The sequence below is a fragment of the Benincasa hispida genome, unplaced genomic scaffold, assembly GCF_009727055.1.
Source record: "Benincasa hispida cultivar B227 unplaced genomic scaffold, ASM972705v1 Contig452, whole genome shotgun sequence".
Lineage (NCBI taxonomy): Eukaryota > Viridiplantae > Streptophyta > Magnoliopsida > Cucurbitales > Cucurbitaceae > Benincasa > Benincasa hispida.
This window is the reverse complement of record NW_024064862.1, coordinates 179,626-187,072: the sequence shown is the minus strand read 5'-3', so window position 1 is coordinate 187,072 and position 7,447 is coordinate 179,626.

Genomic DNA, 7,447 nt, shown 5'->3' with positions numbered 1-7,447 from the left:
TCTCTACCCTTACATGAAACAACAACATGAGAAAGAATGAGTATAAAATACTCAGTAAGTAACCCCACTACTGGGGTCAGGTTGGGTATCTATATCCTTTAGATACCCACCTCTGGTGAAACATATGAATTTCTCTAGTCCTCATGGGACACATATGCACATGAAATAAGAAGAAGACTGAGTCTTATCCTACTGTAGTTAAGTATGGCCACTACCTCTAGTGAATCCCGAAGGAGACACAAACTGGTGAATCCCGAAGGAGACACTGTGAAACTCGGATTTCCATTATTCCTTACTTAAGCAGGTGATTAAGAAAATTAACTAAGTAAAAGTTAAATCCTATGTTGAAGTGAAGGAAAATTTCTAGGTGTTGAATAGATTTTCCTTGAGTAGTTTTGAGTTAAGCTTAAATTGATTAAAAATTGACTAAGTGTTGGACTAGGCATTGCCATGCGTTGGCCATAAGATCTTGGAGAGATTATTTGGGCCAAGGGAGAAGTTGAAGTGGGAGTAATGCATGCCTTGGAGGTTAGACGAACGCATTAGGCTGGATGGATGCGTTGGATACATTGGATGATGGATGCGTTGGATGATGGATGCGTTGGATGCATTGGATGCGTTGGATGATGGATGCAATGGATGAGTTGGTGTAGGAAGGAAATGGAAGTGAGGCATTAGGATGACACGAGGGCTGGAGGGTGGCATGCGTCGAGTAACCTTGGCCAAATGCCCAGCCATATGTCGAGCAACCTCGGCCAAATGCCCATCCATGCGTCGAGCAGCCTCGCCCAGACGCCTTGCCATGCGTCAAGTGGCCATGCCCATGCGTTGAGCGCCCTGCTGAGCAGCCATGCCCGTGCGTCGAGGTGCCCTGCCATGCAGCCAAGCGCGTAGTCCATGCGGCTGAGCGAGTGAGCAATGGCCAGCATACACCGTACACCCATGCGTCGAAGCAGCACGCCCATGCGTCGAGTGGCTAGCCTGTGCAACACGCCTATGCGTTGGTGGCCAGCACCATGCACCCATGCCAAGCAAGCCGTGCAATGATACTTAGTGAGCCATGCGTCGAGGATGGACGGTCACTCTATGCGTTGGTGATGGCTAGCTTTTGTGATGGCTAAATTGGATTGCGATGGCTAAGTTGAATTGTAATGGTAGTGAATTGGCTTGCTATGCATTGATGATAGGCTAGGCATTGAGTATGGACTATGCGTTGAACATTCAAGAGTTAGACGCATACAAAGGTTGAGATCACCTGGGAAACGTCATCAAACCATGTGTCTTCTTGGGAGGAAAGCCTTAAGCCTTAAGAATTTGAGGTGGTGGCATCAGATTGGAAGCTCATGCGTTGGCTACACAGGAGGAAGACACTTAGGTTGCACTGATCAAAATGATGCGTTGGTAGTGTGTGGGAGAAACACTTGGCCATGCAGCTAAGTAGGTGGTGTCAACTCTGGGGAAGGTTTGGATGCCTATAAATAGAGCCAAAAGATGTCATTTCTAGATCACAATTCAGAAACACCGTAAAAAGAGTGGGAGAGTTGAGCAAACCTTGCGTTGGAGCCAAAATCCATGTGTTGGTCATAGTATTTCAAAGAGGACGTATTGGACAGAGAAGTCTGAAAAGCAGCATCAAATTGGGACGAGGATTTCTCCCAATTTACTCGTGCGTTTGGAGTGATTTCAAAGCCACCTGAAAGCTCTGAGAGTCTAGATTTTAGGGTACGATACCAGAGGAAAAGCTCGAAGCGATCAAGCTGAAAACTGAGAAGAATACAGGAGGGTCAGGTTGTCGGATCCGTTTGGGCCAGTCTTGAAGATTTTGTGATTCCGGCCAAACCACGACGAGTTCTAAGCTCAAAATTTAGGGTAAGCTTCCTGAGATATTTTAGAATATGCTTGTAGAAGTAAGTATTTCAAAATAAGGTACATAACTATGCGTAATCTAAGCTAAAATTTGAATCTGGATTTTAGGGTTCAAAAGGGAGCCCGAGATGACAAAGGAACTTCTAGAGAGAAAGGTTTCTAAAAGATCAAGGTGAGTGACTAAAATATTTAAAATGTTTTAAGAAACCATGTGCTAAAGAAAGATCTTTCAGATAAAGACATGTTTTCTAAGTTTTATTAAAGAAAGTCATTTTATGACTAGTTTTACTTGAAACTCGATACCAAAGGACATTTGAGAAAGTATCTGAGTAGCTCGATACTGAAGGACATGGTTGAGAAGGTATCTGAGCAAAAGTACCCAAGTGTGGGGTAGTTCTTTTGATAAAAATCAGTTTTCTGGTCATTCACTGGGCTTTATAGCTCATGCTTTCCAAATGTTTTTCTTTTCTTCCCAGGTAGCGAAAGGTGAGAAGTTCCAAGGTGCTACTAAAGTCAAGGTCTGCCACATGCCACAGTTACACTTCCGTAGGGTTTTACGGTTGTTGTTGTAAACTTTGTTGTTAAGTCTTTGAGTTGTATAAACGTTACATTGTTGTAAAATAAAAAGGGCCTACTTAATCAGTTGATTGTTCAATTTGTACATTGGTATCAGAGTTATTTCCGCAAGAGTTATTAGGCAGTAAGTGTCGACCAAAGGGTTGATAACTGCTGCCAATTATGCCCTTTCTCAGGCTCGGAGGGTGGTCTGGGACGGGGTATGATAACTTGGTATCAGAGCATAAGTTTCTAGAAAAATTGAGGGATTAGTATATACCAGCTTAGTATCAAAGTATAAGTTCTGGGAAAGTTCAAGATACTAGTTTAGTATCAAAGTATATGTTCTTGAAAACCTGAGGGTTGAGTTTAGTAAAATGAAAGAAAAGTGTGGTAGAGTAAAGGTTTAAAGAGAAACCTAAGAATTAGTCAAAGTGCGACTAAGAGGAATGATGGAAGTGGCATGACCTAGAAGGCAACCGGAGCTGGAACTCATAACGCTACCTGAAGATCTACCGAGGAAGGTAAGTGTGAATTTAAGTTATTCTAATTTAGTATTTGAGATAGAAATGTTTATATTATAGATAGTTGGTTCAACGTCTAGCTTAGAAATGGCTAGGTGAGGTATCGTTGGACAAACAAAGAAAGTTGATATCAGAATAGCGCAATGGAAGCGTGGCAATAGATGGGGTTATAAAAGGTTACAACAATGGTTACTGTGGAACTTTAGACCGAAGTTAGTTCGAGTAAATTTTGAGGACGAAATTTTCCTAAGGGGGAAGTATGTGAAACCCGGATTTCCATTATTCCTTACTTAAGTAGGTGATTAAGAAAATTAACTAAGTAAAAGTTAAATCCTATGTTGAAGTGAAGGAAAATTTTTAGGTGTTGAATAGATTTTCCTTGAGTAGTTTTGAGTTAAGCTTAAATTGATGAAAAATTGACTAAGTGTTGGACTAGGCATTGCCATGCGTTGGCTATAAGATCTTGGAGAGATTATTTGGGCCAAGGGAGAAGTTAAAGTGGGAGTGACGCATGCCTTGAAGGTTAGACCAACGCATTAGGCTGGATGGATGCGTTGGATGTATTGGATGATGGATGCGTTCGATGCATTGGATGCGTTGGATGATGGATGCATTGGATGCGTTGGATGATGGATGCGTTGGATGCATTGGATGATGAATGCGTTGGATGCATTGGATGATGGATGCATTGGATGCGTTGGATGCATTGGATGCATTGGATGATGGCTGCGTTGGTATGTTGGATGCGTTAGATGATGGTTGCGTTGGATGCGTTGGATGCGTTAGTGTAGGAAGGAAAATGGAAGTGAGTCATTGGGATGGCACGAGGGCTGGAGGGTGGCATGCGTCGAGCAACCTCGGCCAAATGCTCAGCCATGCATCGCTCCCACACACTACCAACACATCATTTTGATCAGTGCAACCTAAGTGTCTTCCTCCTGTGTAGCCAACGTATGAGCTTCCAATCTGATGTCACCACCTCAAATTCTTAAGGCTTAAGGCTTTCCTCCCAAGAAGACACATGGTTTGATGACGTTTCCCAGGTGATCTCATCCTTTGTATGCGTCCAACTCTTGGATGTTCAACGCATAGTCCATACTCAATGCCTAGCCTATCACCAACGCATAGCAAGCGAATTCACTACCATTACAATTCAACTTAGCCATCGCAATCCAATTTAGCCATCATAAGAGCTAGCCATCACCAATGCATAGGGTGACCGTCCATCCTCGACGCATGGCTCACTAGGTACCATTTCACGGCTTGCTTAGCATGGGCGCATGGTGCTAGCCACCAACGCATAGGCATGCTACACAAGCTAGCCACTCGACGTATGGGCGTGCTGCTTCGACGCTTGGGCGTGCGGTGTATACTGGCCATTGCTCACTCGCTCAGCCGCATGGGCTGTGCGCTTGGCTGCATGGCAGGGCACCTCGACGCACGGGCATGGCTTTTCGGCAGGGTGCTCAGCGCATGGGCATGGCCACTTGACGCATGGCAGGGCGTCTGGTCGAGACTGCTCGACGCATAGTTGGGCATTTGGCCGAGGTTGCTCAACGCATGGCTGGGCATTTGGCCGAGGTTGGCCATGCAGCCAAGTAGGTGGTGTCAACTCTGGGGAAAGTTTGGACGCCTATAAATAGAGCCAAAACACTTTATTTCTAGATCACAATTCAGAAATATCGTAAAAAGAGTGGGAGAGTTGAGCAAACCTTACGTTGGAGCCAAAATCCATGCATTGGTCATAGTATTTCAAAGAGGACGCATTGGACAGAGAAGTTTGAAAAGCAGTATCAATTTGGGATGAAGAGTACTCCCAATTTACTCATGCGTTTGGAGTGATTCTAAAGCCACCTGAAAGCTCTAAGAGTCTAGTTTTTAGGGTAGGACTGTTAGAGGAAAAGCTCGAAGGGATCGAGCTGGAAACTGAGAAGAATACAGAAGGGTTAAGTTGTCAGATCAGTTTGGGCCAGTCTTGAAGATTCTGTGATTCCGGCCAAACCATGACGAGTTCTGAGCTCAAAATTTAGGGTAAGCTTCCTGAGATATTTTAGAATATTCTTGTAGAAGTAAGTATCTCAAAATAAGGTACATAACTATGCGTAATCTAAGCTGTAATTTGAATCTGGATTTTAGGGTTCAAAAGGGGGCCCGAGGTGACAAAGGAACTTTTAGAGAGAAAGGTTTCTAAAAGATCAAGGTGAGTGACTAAAATATTTAAAATGTTTTAAGAAACCATGTGCTAAAGAAAGATCTTTCAGATAAAGACATGTTTTCTAAGTTTTATTAAAGAAAGTCATTTTATGACTAGTTTTACTTGAAACTCGATACCAAAGGACATTTGAGAAGGTATCTGAGTAGCTCGATACTGAAGGACACGGTTGAGAAGGTATCTGAGCAAAAGTACCCAAGTGTGGGGTAGTTCTTTTGATAAAAATCAGTTTTCTGGTCACTCACTGGGCTTTATAGCTCATGCTTTCCAAATGTTTTTCTTTTCTTCCCAGGTAGCGAAAGATGATGAGTTTCAGGGTGCTACTAAGGTCAAGGTCTGCCACTTGCCACAGTTACACTTCCGGAGGGTTTTACGGTTGTTGTTGTAAACTTTGTTGTTAAGTCTTTGAGTTGTATAAACATTACATTGTTGTAAAATAAAATGGGCCTACTTAATCAGTTGATTGTTCAATTTGTACATTGGTATCAGAGTTATTTTCGCAAGAGTTATTAGGCAGTAAGTGTCGACCAAAGTGTTGATAACTGCTGCCAATCACGCCCTTTCTCAGGCTCGGAGGGTGGTCTGGGGCGGGATGTGACAGACACAAACTGGTGAATCCTGAAGGAAGCACAAACTGGTGAATCTCGAAGGAAGCACAAACTGGTGAATCCCGAACGAAATACAAACTGGTGAATTTCGAAGGAAACAAAAACTGGTGAATCCCGTGGAAACACAAAATCTAATGGGCATCTCACTAATCAGTAAGGACGTTTGCACAGTCTCAACATCATAATCATCACTGTACGAATTTATGACATACATATAAACCTCAACATCATGGCTCCGCATATACACATATACCTCAACATCATGGTTGTACAACATACATGTATACCTCAACATCATCAGATCAAATACAACCATGGAAGCACATACCATCTCATACTAGTATTCAAGTGTCTATGTGCATAAATAAATAATTCGGATCTTGTAACAGAACATTCTTTAATCATGTTATACTATCAATCTTTTATGCTGTCATTCTGCCATAACCTTCATTTAACATGCTAGCATACATCTAATGCCTGGCCCGTGGGCAGTTCCAGTAGTAAGATTACTTACCTTGATATTCGGTTGAACCAAAAAGCAATTGAATCTTTGTGAAATTCTTGAATCCTTAATCAAGCTTAAACATAAACCAAATTTTAAAATTAATAGTTAAGGCCAAATTCCAAACACCCAAATATTACAAAATATTTCCAGATAACCTTACCTAAGATGTGGTCCAATTCGAATTCACCTTCCAAACCTCCAATTTTAAGTCCAAATAATTAGCAAACCAAACTCTTCTTCATATTGAATGAAATTCTTGAATCAACCCCCTAATCATAATTTGAAATTAGGCTTACATGATTAAAGTTTTAATCAAATACATATTTCACTACCAATGTCTCAAATAAATTATCCATATGTAGCTTCGTCAAAAAATCACTTCCAAATGACTTTACCAAAATTTCTCAACAACTAAAATTAATCCACAAGAGGGTAATCAAAGCATAAAACTTATCAAAACTCGCTAAAACAAACTCCAACTTCACTGCATAACACTTCAATACCTTCACAAACTTGAATCCAAAGTTGAAACACAATAGGTATCAACCAATTGATGCCAAAAGTAAATGAGTATTCAAGAATCAATCGAAAACAAGCCCAAACGGCAGAAATCTTACCCAAATCGATAGATCTAGTGACGGAAAAAGCGAACGACGCTTGAGTAGTGGTAGACGGAGGTCATGAAGAAGAAACTGACGCAACGCTTTGGGCGGCGTCGGACGGGCTCACGAACGTGAGGAAGAAAAGAGGGGTGGGGTTTGACTTTTTATAAAAAAACAACAACAATAATAATAATAAAACAAAAAAGGAAGTAAATATAGTTACATTTATTTCCTTACCGTTTTATACTATTAAATTCCTTTCCATTTCAAAAGAAAATTAATTCCTGCCATTAATTTTCAATTTGAATTTCAAATTGAATAATTTCATGCCAACAATTAAATTCCCGCACTTATACTTGAAGTCCAAAATTCTAAAAATGCCCTCCAACTAATAACAATTACTGAAATTCCAAATAATAAAGTTACTAAAATTACATTATTACTAAAAAATGTGCAGGGTGTTACAACTTTCTTCATCTGTAAGAAATTTTTCCTGTTTTTTCTTATTCCTTTTTCATTCTCCTTCTTAATGATTGCCTTTAAGGATTAACATTCTATTAGAATTTTGTATACAT